At 41.8% G+C, this 20038-nt stretch overlaps 1 long non-coding RNA gene across 1 annotated transcript in view; it reads left to right on the top strand.

Annotated features, from left to right (window-relative positions):
• Nucleotides 1-234: 234 nt before the first annotated feature.
• Nucleotides 235-20038, top strand: part of LOC122556939 — an 85955-nt gene continuing 66151 nt past the window's right edge. Inside the window, exon 1 of the long non-coding RNA XR_006313716.1 lies at nucleotides 235-366. This is a non-coding gene — a long non-coding RNA (uncharacterized LOC122556939). The remainder of the gene's footprint in view (nucleotides 367-20038) is intronic.

Below are 20038 nucleotides of genomic sequence, written 5' to 3'. Positions count from 1 at the left end.
CTTTGGCAGGACGATGGAACAAATGAATAAAAATCATGTTTACTACTGGTGTTTTTCCCACTTCCTGTTTCTGTGATGAATGCTAAGCTGTGGTAAAAGTGGTTGCAGTACTGGCCACTTATCTGCCAATGACATGATGTGTATATACATACCAACATATTCACCTCAGTTAAAATATGCCAGAGAAGCGCAAGCAACTTCAGGACCATTAATCTCTGCAGGTGTGAGTTTTGATTGAGCCAAACAGTTATTTCAAACGTCTAAAGTGCATTATGAATTCCATCACGTTCAGAGTACAACGAGACAGTGGAGATGAATGTCACAGATATTCAGCTCATGATAACTCACTCATTGGTTTACAGTCAGGTAAGTCACTGAATATTTATTGTATTCAATATCTTTCTTCCAACGTTTATTTATTATATTTTGCTGTATGAAATGGCATGTCTTACTTCATAATCATCACAAGGGTCTTGAATGAAACATTATTCAAAATGAAAAATATGTTTTCTGCAATGACAAAAGTAATGTTTATTTGAGTGTAGATACGTTTACAGTGAAATCCTATTAGATGCTAAGTGTTTTGAATAACTAAGCAAATTTTATGCATGAAGGTAATAAATGTTATATACATCTATGTCACACTTCTAAAGTAAAAGAGAAGAACGCTTATAATGAAATTTGAAATAAAAACATGACATTGTAAATAAACAATGAATCTGTCAGTGTCGGAAATGGGAAAGAACAACACCAGCAACGTGCTTTTAGTAAAATAACGTGAACAAATTTCCCAAAGTTCCTCAGAAGCATTAGCAAAGCAACATTTGACAATCAGTTATGTAAAGTGATGTTAAGGATAAAACATCATGGAATTATGTGCAAATCAACTAGCAAATACAGGAATGAAAAGATACGGCATGATTTGTAAACATCCAGACTTTCTGGCTGATTTCCAACACTTTGTCATTTGCATCACATACATTACATTTCGTTGTGAGATTCCCTGTTACATTTAAGAACTTGCTGAATTTGTGCATTAATTGTTCTTTAAATTCATCTTAATAAGTTACTGCTTAAAACTGGTCATGTTACTAAGTTACGAATATAATGATTGTTAATGCAAACTCTCTGGCCAACAGTAGGAACAAATTAAGCTATTGAGTCTAATTCCTACAATGTACTTAATGCTTAGAGATGTAAAACAAAAATCTAATTTTAGTTCTTTTATCTTTCGTTGTCCTTTTTTTCTCTTGATCCTGTCTTTATTTCCTTAATTTTTTTTCACTTTCTGTACCTAATTTGACTCTACTGCACCAATTTTAATGCATCGTTTTCATCATTAATCAATCTTTTTCTTTATCAATCTTTAATCTCTTAAGGAGATAACTGTCTACCCCATCCATTCACTAAATATCATTTTGCCATAACTCAATAGTTAATTTACATTTCCAGCAGCTTTCATCAAAAAGTTTCTTTAAGCTAAAATCTCACATGCAAGAAACTGCCAAAGTAATGGTATATGCCTTGCAATTTCTATATCCCATTAAGTTCAGTCCATTAAGGTCAGTGATCGAAAGCTTGGATAAATAGTTAGATTTTAAAAGTCGTCACGAAGGACAAAAGAGGAGAAATAAAAGCTGAGAGGTTTGAGAGATAATTTGCTAATTTGAGCCCAGGCATCTCTATGTCTGGCTGCCAATTCATGTTAGGCAATGAGAGTTTGGGATGTTTCAGAGAGAATAATTAGAGTAGTTCAGACAACTTGCATATTTACAGGGCTAAAGGAATTTACTGCAGTAGAGAGGCATGAGAGCATGGAAAGCCATGAAAGCAAGAATAAAAATTATAAATTTGGATAAATGAGACATACATCAATGAGCACATGGGGGTAATGATGACATAGAATTCGGTCCATGTCACAGCAGATGTGAGTAGCAGAAACTTAGGTGTGCTGCAGGTCATGGAGGCTAGAAGCTTAATGTCTGACTGGCAATGCTTTGGATTGTCAGGTCTAAAGCTAATAGGGGTAGCAACTGTAAAATTGCATTGAGTGATTTACTTCCTCAAATATCTTGACAATGGAATTGTTGCTGTGTCTCACAGGATGCTGATAAAGCTGATGAGACAATCAATGCATACAGAAATCCAATCATAATCTGCAACTAGATGTAATACTGAATTACAAATGGGAACATAATATGCCACCAACACTCTGCGCACTGATGGTAATATTAAGAAGCTTAACTAGTAATGTGTAAAAGGGCTACTTGAGATGACTAAAAAAAAACCCATTGTGGAACTTGTTGAGCAGGAAACTTCCACCTAGCCCCATAACCGAGCCCCACATTGGCTCTCCATACCTTGCAATTGCTAGCCAGTTTATGGTGAGTCAATTGACGTGTGTTCTATTGAAGCCTTTGAGAAAACTCACTTTGTGCAGGTTACAGTTGAATCCAACTTATCCTGATTAACTGGGAGGAATTGCTTATGAGCAAAGATTAAAATGGTTCGGAATCTATTCACTGGCGTTCAGAAGAATGAAATGTGATCTAATTGTGACATATAGCATTCTTTAAGGACATGTCAGGGTCAATGCTGGGGGGATGTTTCCCTCATGGGAGAGTCTAGGACCAGTGGGCATAGTTTCAGAATTAAGAGGTGCCAATTGAAGACTGAAATGAGGAGGAATTTCTTCTCTCAGAGGGTTGAGTCTTTAGTACTTCTTACCATAGAGAGCTAAGGGACAAAGACCTTGTATATATTTAAAGCTGAGATAGATAAATTCTTGTTCAGTAAGCAAATCAAAGGTTACAAAGAAAATGCAGGAAAGTGGATGTGAGGAGTAATAAGGTCAGCCACGATCCTGTTTGATGGTGGAGTAGACTTGAGGTATTGAATAGCCTACTCCTGTTCCTTTTTCTTATGGTCATATGGTCTATGCTTAGACCTCATGGCAGTAACATTAGGAAGATGGTGAGCATTTATCCTGCTCCTCATCTGTCCATTGAGTTTCTAAGCTGGTACCATTTTTTTCAGATATTACTTGAATGTGACTGGGTTCCCAACTGAAATCCTTTCCAAGTTGATTTGTATGCAAATTGGGATACAATGTTGATAGATGGAAATGTGTTGCTGGAAAAGCGCAGCAGGTCAGGCAGCATCTAGGGAACAGGAGAATCGACGTTTCGGGCATTAGCCCTTCTTCAGGATTTCAGCCATTCCTGAAGAAGGGCTAATGCCCGAAACGTCGATTCTCCTGTTCCCTAGATGCTGCCTGACCTGCTGCGCTTTTCCAGCAACACATTTCCATCTCTGATCTCCAGCATCTGCAGACCTCACTTTCTCCCCATACAATGTTGATAAAAGAAAATAGCTATTCGTAAGTTCAGGAAATGCTCACATGTTGTTTTTATATTCCTGTATAAATTATATTCCTATAGGAGATTGTGTCCTTCAGTTCAAATGTTCGTAAAGTCAAATGTTCATAAATCAGGGACCTCTGTACCTGCTAAGCAGCAGCCCAGTTAGAAATAACATAGATGTGGAATTAGTAAATGCAACTCTTGGCTAAATAATTATGTATGTCGAAGATTTCAAAGATGAGAAAATTAAAAGAATTGACACATGATTATTAGGCTTCCATTTGCAGAACAAAGTTACCTCTAACAGATAGCAAGTGTTAAAGTTCAGTCAGAAAGTTAGCAAAAAACTCTGTTAGGCTCTTCAATGATAATGTGTAGCAACCTATTAGCCCCAGTGAACTTCTGCAGGATATGGTATTGAGTAGCCACTGTCAAGAATTCGGGCAAAAGAAAAATAAACAAATGTGCTTTGAATGCCTGAACCACTGTACCCCTTCCAGCAAAATGAAACCAAGCAAAACTATTAAATGGTGGCGTTGGCGCACTGCTGTGTTTGTTCTGTCTTGACATCTTTGGCAAAATTCCCAACATATCAGTGTTTAAATTATGATATTTGCATTTAATAAATGATGACAATATCTACAATTCAAAGAAATGCTTTTGAACAGTCCACTTAATTACTGGTGTAGGGATTATTTTAGAATTCTTTTCATTCAAACCAATTTGCATTGTAATTTTCAGAATGGTGCTCTCCACATGCCAGAAATTATAGCATTTATTATGCTAATTTCAAGGAGTTTCTGACTAATCAGATGTGGTAACAAGTAGCATGTTTTAAGAATGCTCTATGCATTGAAAATTCATATTTCTTTTGCTGGAAAGTTTTTGTCATCTGCTTTTTAATATTAAATAATGCTAATATGGCCACAATCCAACAGATGAATCTTGTTGAATGGCATTTAACCTGGTGTCACCTGGTGCAGATCAGCAGCTGGGAATTCTTAGACAAGTAAGTCACCATCTGGCTCAACAAAAAGTCTGCATCCTCTACAAGGTACAGAGCAGAAGTGCAATGGAATACTATAGTACAAAACGTGGAGTCTGACCGTGTAATATTCTCATGAGATACCATGGAAGAACTGAAAAGCTTCCATTTCTGACAGATCCCATTTTTACATATAGCAGAATGGGGACAGGGCAAATATCACACAGGATGGAAACTTGAACTCAGCAGGGCCATTAAACCTATCTCCAGCATGCCAAGTTTCATGTTTCACTTCGAGATGGTAACTCATTTGTACACAAAACCTTCCAAGGGAGAGGATTTGCTATTAGTATATGCCAATTGCTCAAATGAAGCAATACTTCAGTGCAGTCTTATGCTTTCTACCAATGGAAAATAGTTTATTCAGAGTATATTTTTTGAGAAATTTAGTTAATGAATTTTAGAGCTTTACTGAATCACCTCAGGACAAATGGGATGTAGCTGAGTTACATCTTAGATATGGAAAATAATGTCCAATATAAACAGCAGCTCCAACAGCAGCAGAGAGAGTCAGTTAAGAGGCTTGTAGTTTGTCAGTAGAAGGGGAGCAGTAGACGGGTAAGCACAGGAGGTGACAGAGTCTGTAAAGAGTCTGGGAATCTTTGACCTATCACAAGAACAGTGCTCCAGGATGTCATGATAGATAATGACAGGTATCTATATCCTCCTCGAGGATGATTTGCTGCCTGCTGGACCCATTGGCAATGCACTACCAACAGCTAGCAAAGTGACAACTGCTCTTAACTTTTTAATTTGTTTGATTCCAACATACTAGTAGTATATTTTGTCACAAAAGCAGTTTGGTTCTATACAGTTACGTATCAAGTAAATAAATAAAATATTGGACTTTGACTCTATCCAATATTTCGCTAAAATCATTCCTATGCCTTCACTTCTCACCTTCAAACAACCACCAAACATGAAACAGACCATTGCTCGCAGTAAAATACCCAGTCTTCAGGACAAAATCAACCACAACGTGCCACGGCAATCTCTGTAAGACATGTCAGATCAGTGACGTGGATACTACCATCATGATGGGAATACCACCCACTACATACACGGCAGATAATCATGTGACTCAGCCAATGGTATCTACCTCATATGCTGCAAGTAAGGATGCCTCAAGGCATGGTATGTTGGCAAGACCATGCAGATGCTCAGACAATGGATGAATGGACACTGCGCAACAATTGTTCTCTCCCAGTCGTGGAACACTTCAGTGGTCAAAGACATTCAGCCCCTGATTTTCGGGTAAGCATTCTCCAAGGTGGCCTTTGAGGTACACAGCAATGCAAAATCACCAAGCAGAAACTGATTGCTAAGTTCCATACCCATGGAGATGGTTTCAACTGTGATCTTGGGTTTATGTTGCGCTACATGTGACCCCACCCACACTGTTCTTTAAAATCTTCTTTAGTCCTGTTTTGACACCATCATCTTGATACCTTTTTGTAATTTCTCTATCTTAATTAGTTTGTACAGTTTGGGATTACTTGTTACTTTGGTTAGACCCTCGGCATGTGAGTTTTATGGTGTAGGTTTGCTCGCTGAGCTGTAGGTTTGATATCCAGACGTTTCATTACCTGGCTAGGTAACATCATCAGTGGCGACCTCCAAGTGAAGTGAAGCTGTTGTCTCCTGCTTTCTATTTATATCTTTCTCCTGGATGGGGTTCCTGGGGTTTGTGGTGATGTCATTTCCTGTTCGTTTTCTGAGGGGTTGATAGATGGCATCTCGATCTATGTGCTTGTTTATGGTGTTATGGTTGGAGTTCCAGGCCTCTAGGAATTCTCTGGCATGTCTTTGCTTAGCCTGTCCCAGGATAGATGTGTTGTCCCAGTCGAAATGGTGTTTTTTTTCATCCGTGTGTAGGGCTATGAGGGAAAGGGAGTCGTGTCTTTTTGTGGCTAGCTGGTGTTCATGTATCCTGGTGGCTAACTTTCTTCCTCTTTGTCCTACGTAGTATTTGTGGCAGTCCTTGCATGGAATTTTATAGATCACTTGGAGGTTGCCACTGATGATGTTACCTAGCCAGGTAATGAAACGTCTGGATATCAAACCTACAGCTCAGTGAGCAAACCTACACCCTAAACCTCAACCTGAGCTACAAACCTTCACAAACCTTGCGATGTGAGTTTTATACCTAACATGTTATTCCAGTCATTTGGTTTGATTCTATCACTACCAAATTTTAAATTATTTGTAATTATCTCACGTCAATTAATGGGATTATTCCCTTTACTTGCTACTTAGCTGTTGATAGTTTATTCATACCATTTGACACTCTTGATCACCTGCAGAGAACTACTATTCAGTCTATGGACACTCAACTCAGATCATTTGCATGATTTTTTGATCTCTTTGAATAAAACATTTGTGCCCGGGTGCTCTCTTCACTTCATCGGATGAAGAGGCAGTGCTATGAAAGCTTGTGATTTCAAAAAAACCTGTGGAACTGTAATCTGGTGTCATGTGATTTTGACCTTGTCCACCCCAGTCCAACACCAGCACCTCCACAGCATGCTAATATTTAGATAAAGTTAAGGCACTAGGAGGGTCCGGAAATTGAATGGACACCCATTTATCTTTAGTCGGAATACTTCACACAGTACGCCTTGGCGGCAGCTGCCCCAAGCTTTAGCACATCCCTCAGTTTGTAGTCCTGGACCTTGTAATGTGCCAGTCTGCAAAGCTCAGTCAGGGTCAATACTTTGTTCTGGAGGACCAACAAGTTTCTGGAAGACACAAGAGGGTCTTTTACTGAGTTGATCATTGTTCAGGCACAGTTCAAGTTTGTCTCGGTGTGCATCCTGGAGATCAGACCATACAGCATAGAGTCACACGTCTTGGAGTTGCTCAGGACGAACCTCAACACAAACCATCGCAACTTCCTCCAGACTTCCATTGCAAAGGCATATTCCAGAAGGAGATGTGTGACAGTCTCAACCACTGCCTCTGCAGCCACTTTGAGTGGTGGCTCAGACCGACTGAGTGTACATAAAGCATCTCACAGGTGCCCTTCTCATCATCAGCCAAGCAATGTCTTGGTGTTTGTTAGAAAGTTCTAGTGATGAAGCATTCTGCCAAATGACTTTGACAGTCTGCTCAGGGAACAAAATGACAGGATCCTTTTCCCTTTTCCCTCAGTGTCTTAAGGATGCTGTGTACTGACCACTGGATGGACTCATGGTCAAAGGTGGCTTTCTTTGTATGTTTCTCAATGAAGGACAGATGATACAGAATGGTCCAACTACTTGACGTATTCCGCAGCAGCAAGGCCAATCCCATCCTTCGCAACAATTTTTTTTTTAATTGCAAAAATGTACTTTATCCATAGAAAGAAATCTTTGGTATATATACAATTCATGGAGGCATTCAGATCTATATTCAATTTACTTACAGGGATAAAAAATATTTTTTGATGTTCTCTGTACTCTATATTTAGTCAATATCTTGGCATTTAGCTGAGGTGTCAGAGGGGCCCAATTTCTGAATTAACCCCCATTATTCTCCAGCAAAAAGACCTTAAACTCTGGTCTTTCCCCATGACGCCTTGGTGGCAACTGTCCCAAACTTTCGGAAAGCCAACGTGGAAGATATAACGCAATACACATTAATTTCTGGCAATTTTAACATCCATTTTAAAGTTTATAAGGTTACCAATGTCCATTCACCAATAGCCCTGTCACTGGAGGGACTTTTGGCATCCCCATGATGTGGGCTAACTGTGGGACCCCTGCAGGGCTGAGTTAGCTGTCCAGTTACTCTCTGGGGACATTATCCATTCTGGTGTTGTCGGGATGAGAACAAGGTCAACAAAGTCCAGTTGTAAGTCTAATAGATGGACTGTCAGAGGATCGCAGCTCTCAGTTGCCTGGCGCTGTGGTGAAGTGGACACCTCAGTAATTTGATCCAAGCAGTGAACCGTCCACTATTGGATACTCTTCCTTCTGTTTATCGCTGGGTGTTGGGTTATTCCGCGATCCGCTGTCCAATCCTGGTCCCTAAGCTGAATTCTTCCAGAATTTTTATTTATTTCAAAAATATACTTTGTTCATAAAAAATCTCTTTGGGTACATAGATTGTCACAAATGCATTTTGATTCTGTATAATAGCGTATCAGAGAAACAGACAAATATTGCAGCTTGACTCTAACCCAACAAACGGATGGCATCTCTTAAACATACAAGATGATATTAACATACATTTAAGGCACTACAAAGGTATGATAACTGAATGGATCCCTTATTAATTTTGGCAGGAAGACCTCAGACAATAGTCTTGCCCCACTGCACCTTGGTGGCAACTGCCTCAGGCTTTAGTGCATCCCTCAGCACATAGTCCCGGACACTGGAGTAAGCCAGTCGACAACACTCAGTCATAGTAAACTCTTTGTTCTGGATGAGCAACAAGTTTCAGGCAAGTATATTTCACTGAATTGATAGTCTTCCAGGCATGGTCGATATCATCTTGGTGTGGGTCCTGGGGAAGAGACCATAGATCAAAGTCTGCTTGGGACACACCTTGACAAAAGCCACAACAACTTTATCCAGACTTCATTAGCAAAGACACATTCCAGCAGGGTATATGTGAGACTCTTACCTCCTCCAACCTACATAGCTGCTTTAAGAGCAGGGTGCGGTGGTGCAGAATGACCAGGTGTTCGTGAAGGTTTTCACAGGTAGTACCCTTCTCTCTACCAGCCAAATAATGTCTTGGCGCTTGTTGGAAAGATCTGTTGATGAAGCATTTTGCCAAAAGACTTTGACAGTCTGCTCAGGAAGCTTCCAGAATGTTGTCCGGTGAAGTCTCTCTGCCATTGTCTAGTGGAGACTTGCCCTCCTGTTTTTCACTAGGGTGACTCTTTTGCAATCCACTGTTCAGTTGTGGTGGATGAGCCAACTTCTCCCAGAATGCTCCTCAGTGAAATCTCACTGCTGCACTGATGCTCTTCCTCCTGTTTATCAGTGTGAGGGGGGAATGTTCTTCTGTGATCCACTATCAGTCATGCTGACGAAGCCATTTTCTCTCAGAATATTTTTATTGCAAAAATATATTTTATTCATAGAAAGAAATCTATACACAGTTAACAACGTTGTTCTGGTTCACATCATCTTTAGTTATAAAGCAGAAGACAAACATTGGGGTTCAACTTTCTTTCTATTTACAATTAAATTCTTGGGTTTTAGTTGAGGCAACAGGGAGGGTCCAGTTAATGAATGGACCCCCATATGCCTTGACATGTACAGTGGTCTTTCCCCACTGCACCTTGGCGGCAGCTGCCTCAAACTTTAGTGCGTCCCTCAGCATGTAGTCCTAGACCTTGGAATATGCCAGTCTGCTATACTCAGTCAAGGTCAACTCTTTCAACTAGAAGACCAAGAAATTTCAGGCAGACCACAGAGCATCTTTTACTGAGTTGATAGTTCTCCAGACATAGGTAATGTTTGTCTCAGCGTGTCTACCAGGTAGCAGAGCATGGAGCATAGAGTCCCACATCACAGTGCTCTTGGGATGACCTTTGCCACAAACTATTGCATCTTTTCTAGACTTCCTTTGCAAAGTACCATTCCAGAGATGTTTGACAGTCTCAACACCCCCCACAGCTGCTTTGAAGGTGCAGAATGACCGGGTGTACATAAAGGATTTCACAATTGGTGCCTTCTCACCACCAGCCAAGTGATGTCTTGGTGCTTGTTGGAAAGTTCTGGTGATGAGGCATTCTGCCAACTGACTTTGACGGTCTGTTCAGGGAAACATATAACAGGATTCACCCTCTCCTTTTACCTCAGGGTTTCAAGGACACTATGTGCTGATGGATAGGTGGTCAAAGGTGTTTTTCCTTTGTAAACTTCTCTACCAAGGATAGGAGATACAGAACAGTCCAATTTCTTGGAATGTTTCACAACAAGAAGCCAGTCTCATCCTTTGCAAAAACGAAGATAAGTAGCACTTCAGTACTTAGTGAGACTTGGTATTTGCATACTGAGGGAGCCTCCTGGAATGCTCGTCTTGTTTAGCACTTGGGGGGGGGATAGAATTCTTTCATGATCTGCTGTTCAGTCATGGTGACTAAGCCAACTTCTCACAGAATGCTCCTCAGTGAAGTTTCTCTGCCACTCTCTATTGGAGCCAAGGCCACCTTGCACATTGAACAAAAAGCAATTCCACGATTCTGCAAGTCCCACCCAGTGCCTTTAGCCTTAAGGGCAAATATGGAGGTAGAAATCAGGAAGCTATGAGTGAATAAATCATCAAACTAGTCCAGTTTGCAGAAATGGAAGCACCGCTCTGACCAATTGTGAAGCCCGATGGGATCGGTTTGCCTTTGTAGGGAATTGCAACAAATGGTAAACAACATTTTTCAGCTGGGTAAATACCCAGTTCCTTGCATAGAGGATGTATACGCGAAGTTGGCAGCAGTCTGTCCTTCACAAAGGTAGACATGAGCATTATATACTTGCAATGGTGGTTAGAGGAGGATTCCCAGATGTATGGTACAATTAATATCCATAAGGGTTTGTACCGACATACGAGACTGCCATTTGGGGTATTGTCAATCTGTTTTTCAGTAGACAATGAAGAATATTTTACAAGGTCTACCCCACATCGTCATTTATTTAGATGATGTGTGAATGTGGGAATGAGCAATAAGGAACACTTAGACAACTTGGACATAGACCTTTGACATTTTTCCCAGGTGGTTGTGCACATTTGATAGAAGAAAATATGTGTTCCAGGACATTAAGTGATCAACTTGGTCAATTATTATGGAAAGATCGTGAGTAAGTTCAGAAAAGGAAATAGGAATAATCCAGGAAATTATAGCTGAGTGGGTCTCACATCGTGGCAGGGAAGGTATTGCAGAGAATTCTTAGGAATAGGAGTAATGCACATTTGGAAAAAACATGGACTAATTAGAAACAGTCAGCATGGCTTTGTGGGGATCAGATTATGTCTTACTAAATTGCTTGAATTTTTTGAGGTGGTGAGAATAGTGATCAATGAGAATAGAGCAGTGGATGATGTCTACGTGGATTTTAATAAGGCTTTCGACATGGTCCATCATGGCAGGATCATCCAGAAGATTAAGATGCATGAGATCCATGGTGAGTTGTCCACATGGATTCAGAATTGGCTACCTGACGAAGAAGCAGCACTCAGAAAGCTAGCACTTCCAAATAGACCTGTTGGACTATAACCTGGTGTTATGTGATTTTTAACTTTGCCCGTGTAAGGTGGAAGGTAGTGCTAGAAGGGTGTTTTCCTGGCTGGAGATCCATGAAGGATGTTCTGCAGTGATCTGTACTGGGCCTTCTGCTGTTTGTGATATATAAATGACTTGGATGAAAATGTAGAAGGGTGGGTTAGTAAGTTTGAGAATAATACAAATATTTGTGGAGTTGTGGATAGTGTAGAAGGTTGTCAAAGGATACAGCAGGATATAGATCAATTGCAGATATAGGCAGAGAAAAAACAGATGGCATTTAATCCAGGTAAGTGTGAGTTGCTGCAATTTGAGCAATCAAATGTTAAGGAAAAGTACACAATTCCTGGTAGGACCCTTAGCAGCATTAATCTACAGAGGAATCTTGGAGCTCAAGTCCATAGCTCCCTCAAAGCGGCCACTCAAGTAGATAGGATGGTAAAGAAGGTGTATGGCATGCTTGCCTTTGTTGGTCGGGGAATACAACAGTCAGAATGTCACATTGCAGCATTATAAGACTTTGGTTAGGCCACACTTAGAGTGGCCTAGAGATTCCTGAAGAAGGGCTAATGCCCGAAACGTCGATTCTCCTGTTCCCTAGATGCTGCCTGACCTGCTGCGCTTTTCCAGCAACACATTTCCATCTCTGATCTCCAGCATCTGCGGACCTCACTTTCTCCACACTTAGAGTAGTGTGTTCAATTCTGTTTTTCACATTACAGGGAGGATGTAAAGGCTTTAGTGAGGGTACAGAAGAGATTAACCACAATGCTGTCTGGATTAGAGTGTATAAGGAGAGGCTAGAAAAATTGTGGTTGTTTTCTCTGGAGCAGTGGAAGCTGAGGGGAGATTTGATAGAAGTCTATAAAATTGTGAGCTGCATAGACAGGGTTGACAGTCAGAATTTGTTTTTCCCCGAGTTGAAGTGTCTAATACTAAGGGGCATGCCTTTAAAGTGAGAGGGAGATAATTCAAAGGAGATGTGAGGGTCAAGTTTTTTTACACCGAGAGTGGTAGAGGTCTGGATCATGCTGCCATGTGTGGTGGTCGAGACAGATGTGATGGGGTATTTAAGGGACTTTTAGATAAGCACATAAATATGCAAGGAATGGAGGGAGATGGACCAAGGCCAGGCAGAATGGATAAGTTTAATTTGTTGTCATGTCTGCCACAACATTGTGGGCTGAAGGACCCACTCTTGTGCTGTACTGTTCTATATTCTATGTTCTATGCTTTATGATCTAACCTGCCCTTCAGTCTGGGACCATTGAAACAACTCCTTAAAAATTGTCAACCTTGGAAATGGTTGCATGGCCAAACCTTGGCTTTCAGGGAAGTGAAAAAACAGTTATCATTGTATAAGGTATTGGCACTGTACAATCCCAAGTGAGATCTGGTATTGACATGCAATGTCTCATTGTATAGCATCAAAATAGTACTAGCGCATGGGCAGCCCAATGGAGAAAAAACCGATAGCGTATGCATCGAGGACTTTAGCTAACGATGATTGTAAATACGCGCAGATAGAGAAGAAAGGTTTGGTAGTCATATTTGGAGTCAGAAAGTTCCACCAATACCTTTACAGAAATAAATTTCTAATAATAACACATCACATACATGTGCTAGGTCTACTTGAAGAGAACAAGGCAGTGCCGCTCATAGCTTCAGGCTGAATTCAGCAGTGGGCTTTAATACTAAGTGTGTATAATAACAAGTTAGAACACATCCAGGAGGCCAAATTACAAATGCAGATGCATTGAGCCATCTTCCACTGGCAGATACACCACCACCTTTGAAAGACTCCGTAATGGTAGTACACTTTATGCTCACACTTCAAGTCAGAGCTGACAATATCAGAATTTGTATGAGAAAGATCAGGTCCTGGGAAAATTGAAACAGCTGGTGATGATATGGGAAACTAAAAGCCTGTCACAAAAAGAACTAACCATTTTATCGCTAGAGAGACTAGATCACAATTGAGGATGGCATATTATATGGGGCAAGAGTGATTGTCCCAAGCAAAGGTCATCACCAGACACTGGCTGAACTTTACCAGAGTCATCCAGGGGATTATAAAATGAAGATGTTAGCGAGAAGTTATATCTGGTGGCCAGGATTGGATGTAGACATAGCCACGTATAAGGGGCAGTGCCCAGAGTGCCAACAAGGATAAAAATTACCGCCAACTGCTCCCCCACATTCATGGGAATGGCTGGATTTGATAATACTTTGGCTATGCAGGTCTTTGCATGGGCTAAATGATCTTAACAATTGTGGATGTCCACTCAAGTGACGAGATGAGCAGAGGCATACATTTGTCAAACAAGGAGATAATGATACTGATAGAAAACTCCACAATTATTTTGCAATACGCAGACTCCCAGAAGTATTGGTCACATATAATGGGTCAATGGGGCAGTGAATTTGTGTATTCCTTAAATTCAAATAGTATTCAATAAAAAAGGACAGTTCCACACCATCCATTATCCAGTAGTCTGGCAGAAAGAGCAGTCTGAATTTTGAAGGCTTAAAGGAGCAGCGAACAGCTTCACTTGATACCAACTGCCCTGGTTCCTATTTGTTTATGCAACTACAGGGACAGCTAGAGCAGAGTTGTTAATGGAGAGAAGACTCTGTACCAGGTTAAATCTGATCTTCCCTGACCTGGGGGAATAAGTGAAATGCCAATCTGGACACAAGACTCCATGAAGCAAGAGAACAGTTCACTTCAGGGGATAATGTTTGGTGTAGGAATCATGGGAATCAGCCTGCAGGAAGAAGAGGCATAGTCAATGCAAGGTCAGGTTGACTGATGTATGAAATTTGGGTAGGTGCTACCGAGCACATTCGGCATATGAAAGCTACAAACTCACAAATGTGCATGAGCAAAATATGCCTGGCTGCTTTCTTACTGTTCCAGAAACCATGGGTTCTCCCTCTCTGTCAAGTGTTGAAGATACCTTGGAATCAGAGATGGACATGATGGATGTCACCGCCATATCGCCTTTGCTGCCTGAAGATGAGAAAAAATTTCTTCCGAGATGCTCTAGGTCCAAGAGACAAGCAACTGCCCATTACACATTGCCTTTATCATTGGCAGAATTGCAGGAACCTGACCCGGTACTAAAAGACCCTCAGAGTAACTGCAAAACAAAGAGCTAGCCTATGTCCTTGAACTCAGAGAGAGAAGGATGTAGTGATTATAATGAGGTCAGAGCTGAAAATGTGTCGCTGGAAAAGCGCAGCATGAGCCCTTTCCTCATTCCTGAAGAAGGGGTCTTGCCCGAAACATCGATTCTCCTGTTCCTTGGATGCTGCCTGACCTGCTGCGCTTTTCCAGCAACACATTTTCAGCTTTGATCTCCAGCATCTGCAGTCCTCACTTTCTCCTATTATAATGAGGTCAGCCAGGTAGAAGTTGGAGAATGAGCTCCTTGGTTAGGTCTGGTCCAATCAGGGACCCTAGCTGACAGATAAGAATAGCAGTGTCAGATATCCTGAGTTGAGAGTGTGGTGCTGGAAAAGCACAGTAAGTCAGTCAGCACCCAAGGAGCAGGAGAGTCGGCATTTTGGGTAAAAGCTTTTCATCAGGATTCCTCTAAAGCTTCCTACCTACTGCATGCTCCTCTGTGAGTCCAACTGCTGCTCCAAGAGGAGCTGGTGGTAGTCAAAATTCCTGCAGACAAAGCTGTCAGATTGACTTCGACCTGATCTCTTCTGCAGGAGCTTACCACTTCACTAATTGCCATTACTATCCCTATAGTAATTATTGGATTAAAAGAAAAGGAAAGACCATATCTTGCTTTACCTTCATGCTGCTTGCCCTTCTCCATGAAGCCTAACACTCACTTTGACCTCAATAATAACACTTCAACCTCATGGGTCCTGCATAGAATGGTATGTCCCAAAATAGCCCTATACTTGGTTCCTCTTCCTCCTGTTGAGCACTGGGTCCTCCACAATCCCTTTCTTGGTTGTAGTGAGCAAGCAGACTTTTCCCAGAATCCTCTTCAGCCATGTCTCACTGCTGCACTTTCTTTTTGGTTTCTCTGGATTGACCTGACAGATTGACCATAGTTACCTAACCAGGCAACCATGGATGAAAATGACCAGAGTCCTGACCAATACTTACAAATTTCCCCAACCATGTCCCCAACTATCCACCAAGCTGACTGCTATGGAGCGAAAGGAATGACCATGAGATAGCTAGAGGGACAGAGCCACTGTTTGAGGTCCCTTCAACCAAATCCTTGACTGTGGCAAATTTTTAAGTTATTTCCATCATTCGTTCATGAAATAAGGCAAATGTATCTTTTCTAGATTATTTCCATCTTTCTTGTCAACTACTCATTCAACCCTTCTCCCATTTACTCATTAAACATTTCCCATGGTGTTTCGCTGCCCATGGGAATAGCTGAGTTCCAATTTAATATAATTAAGTGGATTAAATCTAATTAAAATACCAAACACAAACAATGCCATTTCATTCATATACAAATACTACACAAAAAATATTAATAAAAGAAAAGAAAGAACAGGAGTGTCAAGAGGCTCTGTTCACTCTGAGAGCTGCCTCTGAGAAAGCTGGATCAGTGTTAAGGACTCCTCTTTTGTAAGCAATGGGTGATGGGATACTGGCATCTGTGGAGTTATATAAAAAAAGGTAGTGTGAGGGTAAAAAGGAAAAAAAAAATGAGTGAAAAAAAAATATAAATACTACACAGTGATTTCAATGTACAGAACAACCTCGATTATTCAAACAAGATGGGTGGGGAGTATTTTGTTGGGATAACTGATTGTTCGGACAACTGATCGGAAGTCATACTGAACATGCGAACTGAACTTTCTGTCCATTCAGGAGCAGCCTGTGTTCATGCCACCTCCTGAGCAGTGACTGACGTCAGATGTTTTTCATGCCCTCAACGTTTTGAATTGAGACAAGAGCGAACAAAAGGTTCATTAACTCATTCATGTGTGTGTGTGTGCGTGTATGTGTGCGCGCAGAAATAGAGGTTAAAGCGAATGGGTTCTGATAGTGAGGATAAAGCAACTCGTGTTCAGTTGCTTTATCACACAATCACCTGATGAAGGAGCAACGCTCTGAAAGCTAGTGCTTCCAAATAAACTTGTTGGACTATGACTTGGCGTTGTGTGATTTTTAACTTTGTACATCTCAGTTCAACACCGGCACCTCCAAATCCTGTTCAGTTGCAATGAGGGAATTTAAGTCCTGGCCCCACTTTCTGGTTGAAAATAACCAGCAGAGAGAGAGAGAGAGAGTGAGAGAGGGAGGGAGAGTGAGAGCGAGAGAGAGAAAGGGAGAGTGTGAGAGAGAGAAAGAGAGAGAGAGAGGAGAGCACAAGCAATCGTGGAGTGCAGGGAGTGGAAAAACCAATGTTAGTCTGTGTGACATTGCAGATCAGGACAGATACTTAGGATTCTGGAAGAACTTGAAATTCAGGTTGCAGCTCAGTTTTGTTTTGTGTGTTGTTTGCTGTTGTTGTTAATGCGCAATTACAAAAAAATCACTTTTGTCTTGGTGGGTGTCCTGTGTGTGATTGTGGGCAAGCGTCTCTCTCATGGTGTGTGTTTTTATATAGAGTTCATAACAATTTACGGGACCTTGAGATCTTGTTCGGAAAATCTGAAATTCGGATAATTGATGTTCGGATAACCGAGGTTGCTCTCATCTTATATTTATTAGACCAGGTCATGACTACTGTTAAAGGAGGGGCTTTTTGTTGTGAGCATTACTTTCACTGCTGCAAATTTGATTTCAGAAAATACTTAAAGTTATCTAACATGAAAACATATCAGAGAAGTGACTATCATTGATGCTTGCTTCCAACAAGTTTCTAATACTGCGGATAGGTTAGCTGCAATACGTTGGTACTGAAACAGTTCATTACAGCAAAAGCTGTAGAACAATTCTAAACCCTGCTGTCCCCAGGGCTGCTTTAGCCAAATCTACTTAAGATCTTTATTGATTCTAATAATTTGTAAGTAATGTTTTCTATTTGTGTGCTGCTATGTGTTTTAGAGTTAACCTGTGCAGCATAATGTACACTTTTTAGACAATGCTGCAAAGCTACACATGGTTCACTAAATAACATACTTATTTCATACCCATGTCATTAATATTAAACTCAATCTATTTCGTAGGTTCCATTCATTATTAATAAAGCAACCACTTCAAAATATCATGTGTGTCTGAAGTTGATGATGTGTTTAGTTATGTGTAATTCAATTGTGTGGTTAGCTACTGACAATGTAATTATTAATCTTGAATTGAACACATGCAGTTTGATTACCATAATTCTTCTCGATTTGTACAGGCAATGTCTCCACTTTAAAATGTTTATCTTGGTTTTCATATCCATCAATGGGTGCAATTTTCCCTATTGCTGCAACCTCCTCCAATCCTAAACTCTCCAAGACATCTGCATCCTCAAGGTTCTCTGAGCCATCACTGGTGTTTGTGCCTCCAGCTATAAGTGCTGGAATTCCCTCCTTTTATTGCTGCACTTCCCGATCAAACTGTCATTTGTGATTCTCTGGAAATCTCTCTCTTTAACCGCTTTTGTTTCAATGCCTCCATATCTAACTCAGTGTCAACTTGCATTTCCTGACTGTTTCAGTGATGTCCCTATGGACAACATTCTATGAAAAAGGTGCAAAGTAAATGTAAGATGTTATTAACAAGCACTTGCCATTGATAAACAATGGGTTCAGATTTTTTCAAGCAAAATTAAAAGGAAACGATGCTGTTGTGCGGTAGTAACTGACAGGGAGTTGAACAAAAAGATCATGATTTTTCATTGTGATTGTCTGTGTGTGCTATTTGTGCGTACTGAAGGAGAGGCGGGCCACATGTGCAAGGCCTGCCCAAGACGGGTTTGGGGGAGGGGGGGGCAGCCACCTACGCACAGGTGGCTGGAGGTGGCAATGTGAGCTGGGGACCGCAAAAGACCAGCAAGGTCCAATCAACTCGCAGGGGAACAGAGTCTGGTGGCACACGGAAAGGACAGGTTGGAGTGGAGCAGGCGGCAGCCAGCATAGAGGTACAGCAGCCGACCCAAGTTCCTACAGGACAGATGGAGGAAATGGAAGAGGAGGGAACGAAGGAGGCAGGGGAGTGGATACCTGTGAAAAACAGGAAAAGGAAAACCCGCTAGGTCCCAAAAGCCTCCCAGCAAAGGGGGAAATGGCAGCTGCAGGAGGAGGATACGGACAGTTCTTCAGATGGTGGAGATGGGCGCAAGGAGGGTCGTCACCAAAAGAAGAGGCAGAGCACCGTGTAGAGAAAGGAGGGTAGCATGCCACCAACCAGGCAACGACAAACCCACTGAGGTGACTGGTAAAGCGCACCCCCACCTGCTGAGAACCAGGGGTACCCACTGACCCATAGCTCCATGTAACTGGGAACAGCGATCTTCTGACAACTCCACTGTCAGGCGCTGAACTGGACTGTGCGGACACTGGTCCTGGCCCGATAACACCAGTACGGCTACCTCAGCCCTGCGAGGGTCCAGCAGTTCACCTTCACCACGGGGATGCAGACAGCTGCCCCAGTGACTGGACCATCGGCAAATGGACACTGGTAACTTTATAATCTGTAAAATGGCGATAAAAATTGCCAGTATTAACGTGCATAGTGTTAAATCTTCTACGCGATGTGTGTTTCTATGTTGGCCTTCCTAGCCAATGTTAAAGCTGATGTCCTGTTTCTGCAGGAGTGTGGGATATCGCACCTCAGCAGTTACAGGAGATGGTCGAGCTTATGGGCCCATGGGCCGTCAGTTTGGTCGGGGGGGCAATCTTCGTGTTTAAGGAGGTGGTGGACGGGTGCCTCCTCAACAGATGTCATATACAGGAATGCTCCCTTGAGACTGATAAATGTGCACTCCCCAGCGGGTAAAAGTGAATGGTTGGCCTTCCTGCAGCAGCTTCCACTGTTGCTGGCTACGTCCAGGCCAGTCATTCTGGCCGGAGATTTCAATTGTATCATTGATGCAGATGGATGATCTGGTGGGTGGGGGGGACAGAGCCCTGATGGAAACGGTAAAAGATGCCAAGTTGCACGACGTCTTCGGCACCCCTGCAGACGGAGCGCAGCGTAGATACACCTGGTAATGGGCAGACAGGTCTATCCGCTCAAGGATAGATTACCTGTTTGTGTCCTGAACGTTCTCGGTCAGATCCACTGGCGTCAAGCCGGTGTTCTTCTCTGACCACTGCCTCCTGCTGGCCGACTGTCACCTACAGGATGAGCAGCGGGCTGGTAAGGGAACGTGGAAGTTGAACACGAAGTTGTTGACCCCGGGAAACATTGAGGAGCTCAAGAGGGATTATGCAGGTTGGAGAACCGTGAAGCCTCTCTTTGAGTCTCCAGCAGACTGGTGGGAAACAGTAAAAGGGAAG

This window comes from Chiloscyllium plagiosum, chromosome 14 (genome assembly GCF_004010195.1).
Source record: "Chiloscyllium plagiosum isolate BGI_BamShark_2017 chromosome 14, ASM401019v2, whole genome shotgun sequence".
NCBI lineage: Eukaryota > Metazoa > Chordata > Chondrichthyes > Orectolobiformes > Hemiscylliidae > Chiloscyllium > Chiloscyllium plagiosum.
The sequence above is the reverse complement of the archived record's forward strand: the minus strand, read 5'-3'. Positions and strand labels throughout refer to the sequence as shown.